This window comes from Heteronotia binoei, chromosome 4 (assembly GCF_032191835.1).
Source record: "Heteronotia binoei isolate CCM8104 ecotype False Entrance Well chromosome 4, APGP_CSIRO_Hbin_v1, whole genome shotgun sequence".
In the NCBI taxonomy this organism is placed as follows: domain Eukaryota; kingdom Metazoa; phylum Chordata; class Lepidosauria; order Squamata; family Gekkonidae; genus Heteronotia; species Heteronotia binoei.
In genome coordinates this window covers 155001118-155013262 of record NC_083226.1, presented here as the reverse complement: position 1 = coordinate 155013262, position 12145 = coordinate 155001118, and the positions used below count along the sequence as shown (strand labels likewise).

At 44.9% G+C, this 12145-nt stretch overlaps 1 long non-coding RNA gene across 1 annotated transcript in view; it reads right to left on the bottom strand.

The window, feature by feature from the left end:
• LOC132570007 (uncharacterized) overlaps positions 1-9863 on the bottom strand; it is a 54513-nt gene extending 44650 nt beyond the window's left edge. The window contains exon 1 of the long non-coding RNA XR_009555304.1: positions 9516-9863. This is a non-coding gene — a long non-coding RNA (uncharacterized LOC132570007). The remainder of the gene's footprint in view (positions 1-9515) is intronic.
• Between the last annotated feature and the right edge of the window lie 2282 nt (positions 9864-12145).

The window sequence follows — 12145 nt, the reverse complement described above, 5'->3', positions numbered from 1 at the left end:
AGGCTAATAACAAACAGATTGGAAGCATTCTTTGTTGTCCTAAATATGGCTCTTAAAGAATGCTGTATAAAATGGTTATTTAAAACACTTTTTGTATTTAGAGACATTTTTGCTAACTAGTTACCAGAGTTTCTGAGCAAAGTCTGCTTTCCTGGGAGTTGCAGTCTGGCCAATAACCTGGAGGGGGAAAAAACTGCCTGCCACTTTCAAAGAGGTATAACGGGATGGTATTAGCCAAAAGATGTTATCTACCTCTGTGCTATGAAATGCTTCAACTGCCCATTTTTCACACCTTAAGCTTCTGTTACAGGAGAGAGACAATTTTTTCCCTCCAGTTCGAGGACAACCCTAAGACAGATGGCACACACAAAAGAGCATGGATGGGTGGTCTTCTGCCCATCTCTTCTCAAAGTAGCCCTGCAGAAAACTGACAGATGAATGGAGAGGAAATTATTGTTCAATAAATGAAGGGAAATTAATGCAGTGAGACCGGATGAATAGGCAGACTTCCTGTATCCAAAATCTGGATGGAATGCCTAACTGTGCTAGAAATACATCCAGTTGAAAAGCTGACTTTCCACTTTCTCTCCAGCAATAAAAACTTTCACTCAAAGCACAGAAGAATAAGTTTCTAGGTCTTTTCCCATCATGGGAAAACATTCAGACTTTTGGAGGATTGCACGCTTCAGTTTAATGACATGTTGTTGTCACCTTCCCAGCATTTGTGTTCAACATAAATTGCCACAGTATGCAGGCAAGTCTTTTGAAAGATTTCTGTAGTCCTCCTGGATTTCAATCCAAAAGCAAACATCTCTGAGAGTCCAACTAATCAGAAGTGCATTACTATCAGTGGTAGTAGCATGGGTATTATTAGGTTGAACTTATTGGCCGCCCTTCCCTGCAAGTAGGCTCAGGATAGCTTACAACAAAAAGAGTTACAATAAACAATTTAGAGTAAAACCAGCATTATACCTCTAACAAATCAGCAATTGAACATACACTTCCAGACCCCCACAGACAGCCTTTGCATATCTCAAAATATCTTCATTAAGTTGTATGCTAATTTGCTGTTCACCTATGTAGAGGCATCTGTATATATATATATATATATATATATATATATATATATATATATATATATATATATATATATAAAAACTGTTAATCTCCATTTACATGTATCTGAGGAAGTGTGTGCATGCACACAAAAGCTCACACCTTGAACAAAACACTGTTGGTCTTGAAGGTACCCCTGGACTCAAACTTTCTTTAACAACAGTCTCAGAACAGGCTATATAACTTCCCCTTTCAACAAAAGGCTAATGACATTTTCCCAGTCAAATAAACCTGAAGCTCATTTACCACGTTTACATTGTGCTTCTTAAAAATGTAACAATCAAAAGTTTCCCTGAGGCCTTCCCTTCAAGTACTAAGGAGACTGCAATCTACTTAAGTTCATTAAAACTGCTGCATCATACGCCTGCAGACATGCTTTAAAAACACAAACATAAAACTTAATAGGGCGAGAAAGCACACACTAAATTCCTTCTCCGCACTGCACGTGGCCCAGGCCAAAATCACACCTTGCAAACTGAAGAGCAGCTGTTAACCCAGTTTCCCAGATGGTCATCAATAGATTCAGAAATCCAGTATCAGCTGTGCATTTCTCCACACAGCCGAAATGTAAGAACTGTGCATGCAGAACGCTGCAGCTGGGAATCAGAATCAGAGGGGTGCAAGCACTCCACAAAAGGCCCCAAGCCACTGTGACAGTTGCATCCTAGAAGTCTGCTCAGAAATCTGTCCCATTCAGTGAGGAATTAAGACATAAAAGCACCAGGTTCTGGGATTCTCACTGGTCACTGAGGCCATTTGTATCCCACACCTGAACCATCAGTTAGTTAGTTGACTGAAGAAATAATTCCCTGAAACAGCAAATAAACACTTCTAAGTGCCCTGAACTGGACAGCCCCGGCTATCCACCAGATCTTGGAAGCTAAACAGAGTCAGTTCTGGTCAGTATTTGGAGGGGAGACCACCAAGGAAGTCTCAAGCTGATATGAAGAAGCAGGGAATGGCAAACTTGAACCTCTCTTGCCTTGAAAACCCTGCGGGGTTGCCATAAGTCAGCTGTGACTTGACAGTTCTTTCCACCCCCCTCCCTTTTGGGCCTCATGCCCTTTGGCTAAGATGACCCTACTGATTACTGAGCAGAAGTTTGGCCAAGACCACCTCCACACGCTCCCTCCAGGAAAGCAAAAACCGAGAGGAAAAGGGATTTTGAGTCACCCTCTCGTTCTCTCTGGGCCCTTCCTGTCTTCTCATCCTCTTCAAAATGTCACACTCTTCGCTGTAAGCCCTGAGTCAAAAAAAAAAAAACGCTGCCAACCTCTTCCAGCTTTACACACGAGGAGGCCAGGAAATGTACAACGAGAAAAACAAAAACTTTCCTTAAGCATTCGGGCGGTTCACACGACCCCCCCCCCCCGGTGAAAAACAGCCCCTAAAGCCCTCGTTTCCCCACTTGGGAAGTCAAGTCTCCACTAAGAGAAAACTTGGCAACCGACATATAAATCGTTTGAGGGAAAGTAGGCAAAGCTGACTGGCGATTTGGCATCGTGTCTGCGGAAGAAATCCCTCGTCCGGCTCCACCAGCAAGCTACAAAAGCCATACTTGGAAGGATCCCAACAGTGGGCCAAAGAGGGTATCGCTTCGGCTCCCTCTCGAGGTAGCCGGGGAGGGAATCCCTTTAGGACAGGTACAGTGGGCGACAAAAGGCAAAGGGCGGCGGGGAGGGCTCCGCTTGCGTCTCTTTCCAAACGGCCAGCCAGAACTCTGCAGCAGCGGCTGCTCCAGAAAGGGGGCTCGGCGCCGTGGAGGAAGCGGGGCAGCGAGAAAGCCAACTCGAGCCAGCCTCGCCGAGAGAAAATCCTCCCCGCCCCCGGGAGCGCCTCGACTGACTCCAGCGCGAACAGGTTGCGGCTCGCCTCCCCCCGCCCGGCCCGGCCCGGCCCGGCCCAGCCTCGCCTCCCCTCCCCTCCCCCGTGGCCGCCGAGAGACCCCCTGCCCGCCCGCTCACCTCCTATTGCCGCTCCGGCTTCATCCCGCCGGCGCGCTCTTCCATGGCGCGCAGTGCCAGCCAGGCGCTCCGGCCCTGCGCGGTGCGGCCCAGCCCTGCCCAGCCTCTAGTGCCGCCGGGACTGCGCAGCCCCAACAGGAAGCCGGGGAGGGGAGGGGAGAGGCGGCGGCGGGAGAGCCAGGCGCCTCCAGCCGGGACTGCCGGGTGAGGGGCGTGCGCTTTGGCCACTGCCCCTTGCCGTGCGCCCTAGGCGAGGCGACCCCGCTCGGCTCTCCCCCTGAAGACCGAAACAAAAACCGCCGCCCCTCTCAGGCGTCGGACAGCGGCGGGGGCTCCGAGCGAGGCCTGGCGAAGGAACGGCGCACTTCAGCCGAGCAGCAGCCGGAGCCTATGGAGGAGAAGGTTCGGCTTCTGGCTACCGTGGGAGGAGGAGGTGGAGCCGGCGACAGACGAGCAACAAGCCGCCTTCTGTGCCGCTGCGCCTCGGAGCTGCCAAACTTTTATGACTGGCCTGGCTGCAGATGCGAGTCCTGGCTGGGGCCCGAGAGGGGGGAGCACTCGCGGGGGCGCTTCTTTCGCGCCCCGCCCACAGCGCGGCTCTCTCCCCCCCCCCCCCCCCCCAGTATGGATCACGGCTGGCTGGCTCGCTCCTTGCAAGCGGCAAGCGACAATCACAGCTTTTTGTGAGGAAGCTCCCTGGATTGTGCGGGCCTTTCTTCCAAAACTAGACCCACGGCGCGCGTGCTGGGCTATTGCATGAGTGTCATGAATGATTCATCGCTCTCTAAGATCTGCATTGGTTGCGGTGGCGCAACATTGAGCCACCGCGGAAAACACTGTTTATTTATATAGCGCTTTTTTTTTGCAATCAAGTAGCAGCTGATTTATGGTGACAACAATAGAGTTTAAGAGAGGAGATTTGGCATTGCCTGAGGGCTGTCTCTGCAAACGAAACCGGGACTTCCTTGGTGGTCCCCCTTCCATCTACTAACCAGGGCTGACCCTGCTTAGCTTCTGAAATCTGAAAAGATTAGTCAACCTTGCCTGGGCCATCTGGGTCAAAGCATCGATACATCCTTTTCTCTCCCATGAGGACCCACCGTGGTTTACAGTACTGTTTTTCCTTTTATCCTTACAACAACTGCCCTGTGAGGTAGTGACAAGAGAGAGTGACAGGTCCAACAGATATTGTGTGGCTCTGGAAGCCCCCCCCCCCTTGCCCAGCTGGCCTGGAGAAGGCATTTCTCTCTTTAAATAACTTCTCCAAGCAAAGTCATCTGGCAGCTTGGAGAATGCATTTAAAGTTGCTTTCTTTCCTTCCTTCCCTCCTTCCATCTGTCTTGCGGCTTTCAAACATCTGACACTCCTGTATTGCGGCTCTCAAATATCTGACGTTTATTTGATGTGGCTCTTACGTTAAGTTTGACCACCCCTGCTCTATACTAAGAGCCTTGGAAGCTCTTGGAGGATTGGCTACACGGGGGGGGGGGGTGCCTAATATGCAAAGGAGTTCCTGCTACAAAAAAAGCCCTGCCTGTTGTATATGTTAATATACTGGTAGAACTGATTCAGGTGCGCATTTGCTGCCCGGAAACAAGTGACAAGAAATTGATTCAAGATGCTTTTATGATCGCAATTTTACATTTGTTTACCTGAGAGCAATCATCACTGAGCATAGTGGCACTTACTTTCTGGATAATATGATTGCACTGTGTATATAATTCCGCTACTCCAAACACTATTAAGCATTATGTGTGTGTTTGGATAGGAAGATTCACGTGGGTTGCCATATTGGTCTTAAAGAGCATAACAACGTTGGAGTCTAGTGGCACCTTTAGGACCCAACAAAATTTTATTCAAGGTATGAGCTTTAATTCTTCTGGGTATAAGCTTTCATGCGCATGCGTACTTCTTCGGATACATTGAAACCAACTTCCTTAGGCCTTACATAGGGAGGGAGGGTTAGTTGCCAGGAAGAGCTAGTTAGAGTCGAGAGTCCTGGTTACTAACCTGCCGCCCCTTTCTACCTATATGTAATGCTTGAGGGAGTTGGTTTCAATGTATCTGAAGAAATGGGATTGCACACAAAAGCTTATACCCAAAAGAATTAATCTTTGTTGGTCTTAAAGGGTGACACTGGACTCAAACTTTGTTCTGCAGCTTCAGACCAACATGGCCACACACCTGAACGTATATTTACGCTTTGTTTCAGTTGTTTTTAGACTTCTGGGTGGTTCTACAACCCTAATCCTATTTCGTTGTTTACTCACTGTCTCACTCCGACACTGTTAGTCGTACTGACTCACTCTGTGTAATCCAGTTTGAGTCCAGGTGAGAAAAGTCAACTATAAATGATGTACATTTTTTAAAAAATGAATTTTAAGAATCTTCTAAAAAATACAATCTTCAAACTTCCTGCAGTTTTCTCTTTAGCTGGGCTTTGCATACTTCTCTTTGCCTTTGTTTTGGTTGTATATTATATCAGTCATCATTTCCCTCTCAAATGTACACCTCTGCAATACTTACAGTTTTTTAAAATATGATTATAGTTTTGCATGATGTTAATTTTCTATAAGAACAAGAGCCTCGTGGCACAGAGTGGTAAAGCTGCAGTACTGCAGTCCGAGCTCTCTCCTTCTGAGGTCGGTAAAATGAGTACCCAGCTTGCTGGGGAGAAAGTGTAGATGACTGGGGAAGGCAATGGCAAACCACCCCATAAAAAGTCTGCCGTGAAAATGTCGTGATGTGACATCACCCCAGAGTCGGAAACAACTGGTGCTTGCACAGGGGCCCACCTTTACCTTTTTCATTTTCTATAAACTTTGCTACAGAGTTGGTGCAATGTCATAGTTTAAGAGTATGACCTGGAAAACACCCTGTTCAAATATTACCCCAGCTAGCAACTGATAAAAGTGGCCATATTCCCTCATTCGTATATCCATTACAGGAAAATAAGAATGCTGACCCACCTTAACAGGATCATTGTAAGGATTGCTGAGGTAATATACAAAGAGTCCTGTGGCACCTTAAATATTTACAAATGTATGGCAGTGCTAACCTTCAGATGTGGGTAACCCACAAAAAAATAAACACCTTAAAGTGTGTGATCTGAGTTTTAGTTTTTTTAAAAATATATTTTTTAGATTGTATGAGTGAGACGAAATTAAAAGAAAACTGAACCTTTGCAATTAGGGGAAATTATACCTTTTCAGAAGGGAAATCCACAGGCTGTTGTGGCTGCATTAGCTAATGATAAGTATCTTTGCCAGCTGATGTAGAGAAAATGTATTTCTGTGATAGAACAGAACTCTGGTGTGTAACACACATGGCTGTGATAATAGTGTAAAGAGTTTCTGATAGCAAAACAGACCCTGAAAATGAGAGCTCCCTGCTTATCTCTACAACACAGCATCTGCAACACATAAGCTTTCTCTTCATACCCCAGCCCACAGCCTTTCTTATTATCCCACCTTTCCTATCATTAAAGACCACAGCGGTCTCTATGAATGCAAACTCATTCATAGAATCATAGAGTCAGAAGGGACCCCCAGGGTCATCTAGTCCAACCACCTGCACAATGCAGAAAATCCACAAACACCTCCCCCTAAATTCACAGGATCTTCATTGTTGTCAGATGGCCATCTCGCCTCTGTTTAAAAACCTCCAAAGGACGAGAGCCCACCACCTCCTGATGGGCTGAGGAAGCCTGTTCCACTGAGGAACCACTCTAACGGTCAGGAAGTTCTTTCTAATGTTGAGGCGGAAACTCTTCTGAGCAGTCCCATAGCGTAGAGTGGTAAAGCAGCAGTACTTGCAGTACTGTGGTCTGAACTCTCTGCTCACGACCTGAGTTCGATTCCGGTGGAAGCTGGATTCAAGTAGCCAGCCCAAGGTTAACTCAGCCTTCCATCCTTCTGAGGTCGGTAAAATGAGTACCCAGCTTGCTGGGGGGAAAGTGTAAAAGACTGGGGAAGGCAATGGCAAAAAAATGAAAAGAGCCTCCCAAATCGTGTTAGTGTAGCATTGCTTACTTCCTGGATCATTCTGCTTTCTAGAAATTCCCATAACTTAATCCCATCTGATTAGGAAGTAACCATATAGAAAGCCTGCCCAAATCTGTAATATGTGGATAGGAAAATGTTACGAAATCTCGTGTTAGACTAGGACCTGGGACACCTGAGTTCAAATCCCTTCTCAGCCACACAGTCTCTTAACCTAACCTTTTCATTTTTTTGCAAACGCCAGGGCGGCTCACAACATAAAATCACAGCAAACAATTAAAATTCCACAACAATTACAAAAATTTAAAATTCCATAATTAAAACAACCAAAAACAGACTGGAGCTAGTATCCTTCAAGATAGTTCCAATGGCATTCAGTATTACTTAAGTTTTCCCTACAGTAGCAATGTCAGTTAAATGCCAACTGGAAGAGTGTGGCCTTACAGGCCTTGCGGAATTGGGCAAGGTCCCACAAGGCCCTCACTTTTTCTGGCAGTTGGTTCCACCAGTATACTAAATATTGCAATAATATTACTAATTATCTAATAATCTTTTAATATTAAACTTATTCTTATTTGCTGCCTGGGGACCGGGTGGTTTCCATCAAGGAGTGATTCGGTTTCTGGAACATCACATCCCCCCCCAAAAATATATATATTCAAAAGGTGTCCCATATTGCAGATGAGACTGGAAAATCTGAAAAAGGTTAAAAAGGAATTATATAGAAATCCAATGTAATCCTAAACTGAGTCACAGTCTTTTAAATCCATAGAAGAAGAAGAATTGCAGATTTATACCCCGCCCTTCTCCCTGAATCAGAGACTCAGAGCAGTTTACAATCTCCTATATCTTCTCCCCCCACAACAGACACCCTGTGAGGTGGGTGGGGCTGAGATAGCTATGGCTAACCCAAGGCCATTCCAGCAGCTGTTGAGGAGTGGGGAATCAAACCCAGTTCTCCCAGATAAGATTCCGCACACTTAACCACTACACCAAACAGACGTCAGTGGGCTCTGAAGAGTGTGAAGGGCTCTGAAGAGTGTGACACTGTTTAGGATTTCACTGTCAGCAAGCTGTGTGTTTCCAAGGAAATAAAGAGTGAGGGTGTTTCACACTGTAAGAATTCTCCAGAGCTATTCTATCCTGCTTTTTAAAGACGTGTGGACTTGGGAGTTTTATTTACAGCAAGGGTGAAAAAGCGGATGCCTTCACTCTGGAGAACTTTTTCCTGTCTACAATTGTTTCCCATTTCCGCAGATTTTCTTTGGGGCTGACTTTCTTCAAGATAATAAAAGATAGAGGAAACCCAATTCTACTGAATTGTAATCCTGTGTATTCATTTTACCAAATAATTCTAAGGGAAAAAAATCTCTCTTGCTAGTGTCTGTTTGCACTGGGCTTTTGTACATCTTAAAACTACTGGAAAGCTCTCCCATGGAAGTGCCATTGAAATGAAGACGTGACCGTGCACACAAAAGCTTATACCATGCATAAAACTTCATTGGTCTTAAAGGTGCCACTGGACTCAAGCTCTTGTAGAACAAAGTTTATCAATTAGATTCAAGTCCAACAGCACTTAAGAGACCAGCAAGAGTTTCAGGGTATAAGCTTTCATGAGTCAGAGTTCTAAAGAGCCTGTCACAAACAATGCTACTAAGAGAGTTTTTTTCTTAAAAGGAAAAACTGTATCACATAAAGGGCTCATTCTGAAATGCTTCATTTAAAAAAAAAATCAATTGTACAGTTTTGAAATGCAAAAATAATTCCTGTTTCTATTCCTTCTTGCTCGGAAGTATGGTTGGCAACTTTTAAACTGGTTCCTCTAGTTGTCCTCTTAATATCACTGTGATCTGCAGCAATTATCAGCTGATATTATTGAGCTTTGTCCAATGAGAAGTTTCTATTGCCCATTCCTGTATGTCAGGCCTCTATTAAAGGAACAGAACATTTGTTTTTTACTGGCTAAGTAACAACCTTAATCAGAATAATCCCCATAGGATTTTCTTTGCTTTTTCTTAATGACTGCAGCCTTATTTGGGGAAAATACAAGAAGCCAGAGAGTTTTCTCCATTTCTTATTATCAGTTTTGATTTTTTTTTAACAAAAAATCAGTTCTGCATCAAAGGTTTCCTGGTGGTCAGCAGTGGAAAAAATGAGACTTTATACACAAGTAATGCTAAAATAACATTTGAGACTTTCTGTTTTCTAAAAGGCATATTATTAGAAGGGATGCCCCCCCTCCAATGTTTCTTTTTACAGTTAAAACATCCCCTGCAGCTAAAGCAAATTGTTTTTGAGAAAGGAAGAAGTACAAGTTAAATTTATCCTGGAGATAAGGAAATTTACTAACCAAACTTTACAACTGATCACATTGTGCATTCCAACCTGATTTTGAAAGCCATCCTTGAGAAAACAGTTTTGAAGACTGAATCACGATTCTGAAGACTTCTAGTTCTGAAAATGCTATGCTGGATTCTCCATGTGTTGTGTTTCATTCACAAGGTAACAGCTTTTGCCCAAGGGGTGTACAAGTATTGGAAACAACCATGTGTTGTCAAGCTGGGACCAGAATGCCTCCTTGCAAGATTGTTCTTTTACCTCTAGGGGATTATAGCATGAAAGCAAATGTTTATAAAGGATACAGAGCAGTTTCTCCCTCAGATATTGTCACCTGACTTCATGTAGGATTGTGATCAGATAGCCAGTGTGATTAGAAGGGCCTTTCCAAATTCCTCCACCCTAGTATTTCCTCTGTACAAAACAATCTAAATAAATAAAACAATTTCCTTTGGAAAAAAATATGTGCATGTTCAAGAAAGCAGCAATTACTTCTTGCTTAGAAAACTGCGTTTTCTGAGGACGAAGAGATTATTTAGAACATAAGAACATAAGAGAAGCCATGTTGGATCAGGCCAATGGCCCATCAAGTCCAACACTCTGTGTCACACAGTGGCAAAAAAATTATTGTATGGCAGCATTATACCCAAGAAGCATATAATAATATAAAATACAGAACTAAGTTAATACAATGGGTATGCAGACCAATTGGACAATCCCCCCAAATACTAATATTTAGATTTAGATACCTAGATCTACTCAATCACAGCTGGGGAGAGTTCAAGGAGCTCGGTCACATCTCCCTGGAAAGCTGAACATTCACATTCCTGTGACAGATGGATAATAGCTTGGCAGGCTGCACCGCAATCGCATTCAGGTCCCAGTATTTTGCCCCATTTAAACAATCACTTCATAGGTGAGGGCAAGGTAGCAGTGCTGCTGGCTGCTCCAGAGATCTGCCTTAAAGTGCAGTTCTGCCTTCTGCTCTGAAAAGCTTTGCCTTGACCATCACCGCCATGGTCCTCCTCAAGGAAACAGGTGTTGCAGCAGCCGGTGAAGGCTACATCCCCCAGTTGGGTGTAATGGCTAGGAGAGCATGGCATGGTGAAGTGCATGGACTCTAATCTGGGAGAGCCAAGGTTGATTCTCCACCCCTCCACATACACCTGCTGAGTGACCTTGGGTGAGTGACAGTTCTTGAAAGAGCTGTTCTTTCAAGAGCAGTTCTCAAAAGAGCTCTCTTAGCTCCAGGGTCGGATCTAGGGGGGGGGGCAGAGGGGGGGTGCTTGCCCCGGGCACCGACGGGGGTGTGTGCCAAATTGTATTGTACAGTTTGGCACGCATAAGATAGAATGGCCCATAAGGGGGTGTCATTTTTTAATTTTGCCCCCCCTCTAAAAACATGTAGATCCGTTCCTGCTCAGCTCCACCTACCTCACAGGGTGTCTGTTGTAAGGAGAGGAAGAGAAAGGAGATTGTAAGCCACTCTGAGATTCTGAGTGAAGGGTAGGGTATACATCCAATCTTTTCTTCTTCTCCACAAGGGAGAAGTGTTGGCCATCCAAAGCAGCCATCTTTCCGATAAGGTGAGTGACTGCTTCCTGGGCTGCCACATACCTCTTCTGGATGGCACTGTCAGTGTCCCCAGGGGAATGGCCTCTTGGAAGGTGGCTGGCCCTGATGTCTTTGAGTGCAGGGAGCCTTCTTGGAGGAGCCTCCTGCTCCCTCTCCATTTCTCCCTGCTGAGAGGGAGTGGGCCTCTTCTTCCTCCCACTGGCTGCTATTCTTTGCTACAGCAGCAACATACTGTGGTAATGGGGTATCTTCATAACAAGTCCTGAGGCATCTTCATAACAAGAACCCTGATAGGTAGATTGGGCTGAGACTGACTAATCGGCCCAAAATCTCCCAGCAAGCTTCCTTGGCAGAACGGAGGTTTGAACCCAAGTCTTCCCGATAAGTCAGGATACCCCACACTGATGTTACAAAACTCAGCTCTTTGCACTAGTGGGAAATTTACATTGTAGGCGTAATTTTTTAGACACCAAAAGAAGAAAGAACCTACCCCAAATGATATATACTTGTGTGTGTGTATTCACCCTTGGACTAAACAGAGTGGGGGTTACTAATTGGGGTTTACAAGATCCGAACCAAGCCAAAGTTGCCTTTCTGTCTTCCACCCCTCATTTTGCCAATAGATAAATGGAACTGAGATTAGGGAACTTGACGCTAGAAAAATGGGATTGTGCTCTTTACCGCTCAGAGTCACCGCGTGCTCCTCTCGGAGTCTGCTCCACTGCTTTATTGCTGCTCGGCTAGATCCTAAAAGCCAATTAGTTTGCTTTACAGATGGTGCTTCAGTGTCTGCTCTTGCAAACACAGTTAATTCATGTAATCCGACACAGACCAAGAGGTCCTGCGGCATATGGATGATGCATTAGCAATTAACACTCAGTTGAGACAGTCATTAGCTCAGATATTAATGGATCATTTTGCATTTATTATCATTTACCAAATCAGCAGAATGCAGGTTTCTCTTGAAAAGATATGAAGTCATTTGTTGCAGCAGGACTTTTTCTTACCCCACAGAGAAGGGAAAAGGTCGGAGCTAAGGAAGATAAATGTAGTCAGGAGATAGAGATGGGGGAAAGATCCTATTAGAAATATGATTTCTTTGGGGGTCTTGTGTGCCTTTTTTCTGTAAAACAAAAAAAATGACATATTTTC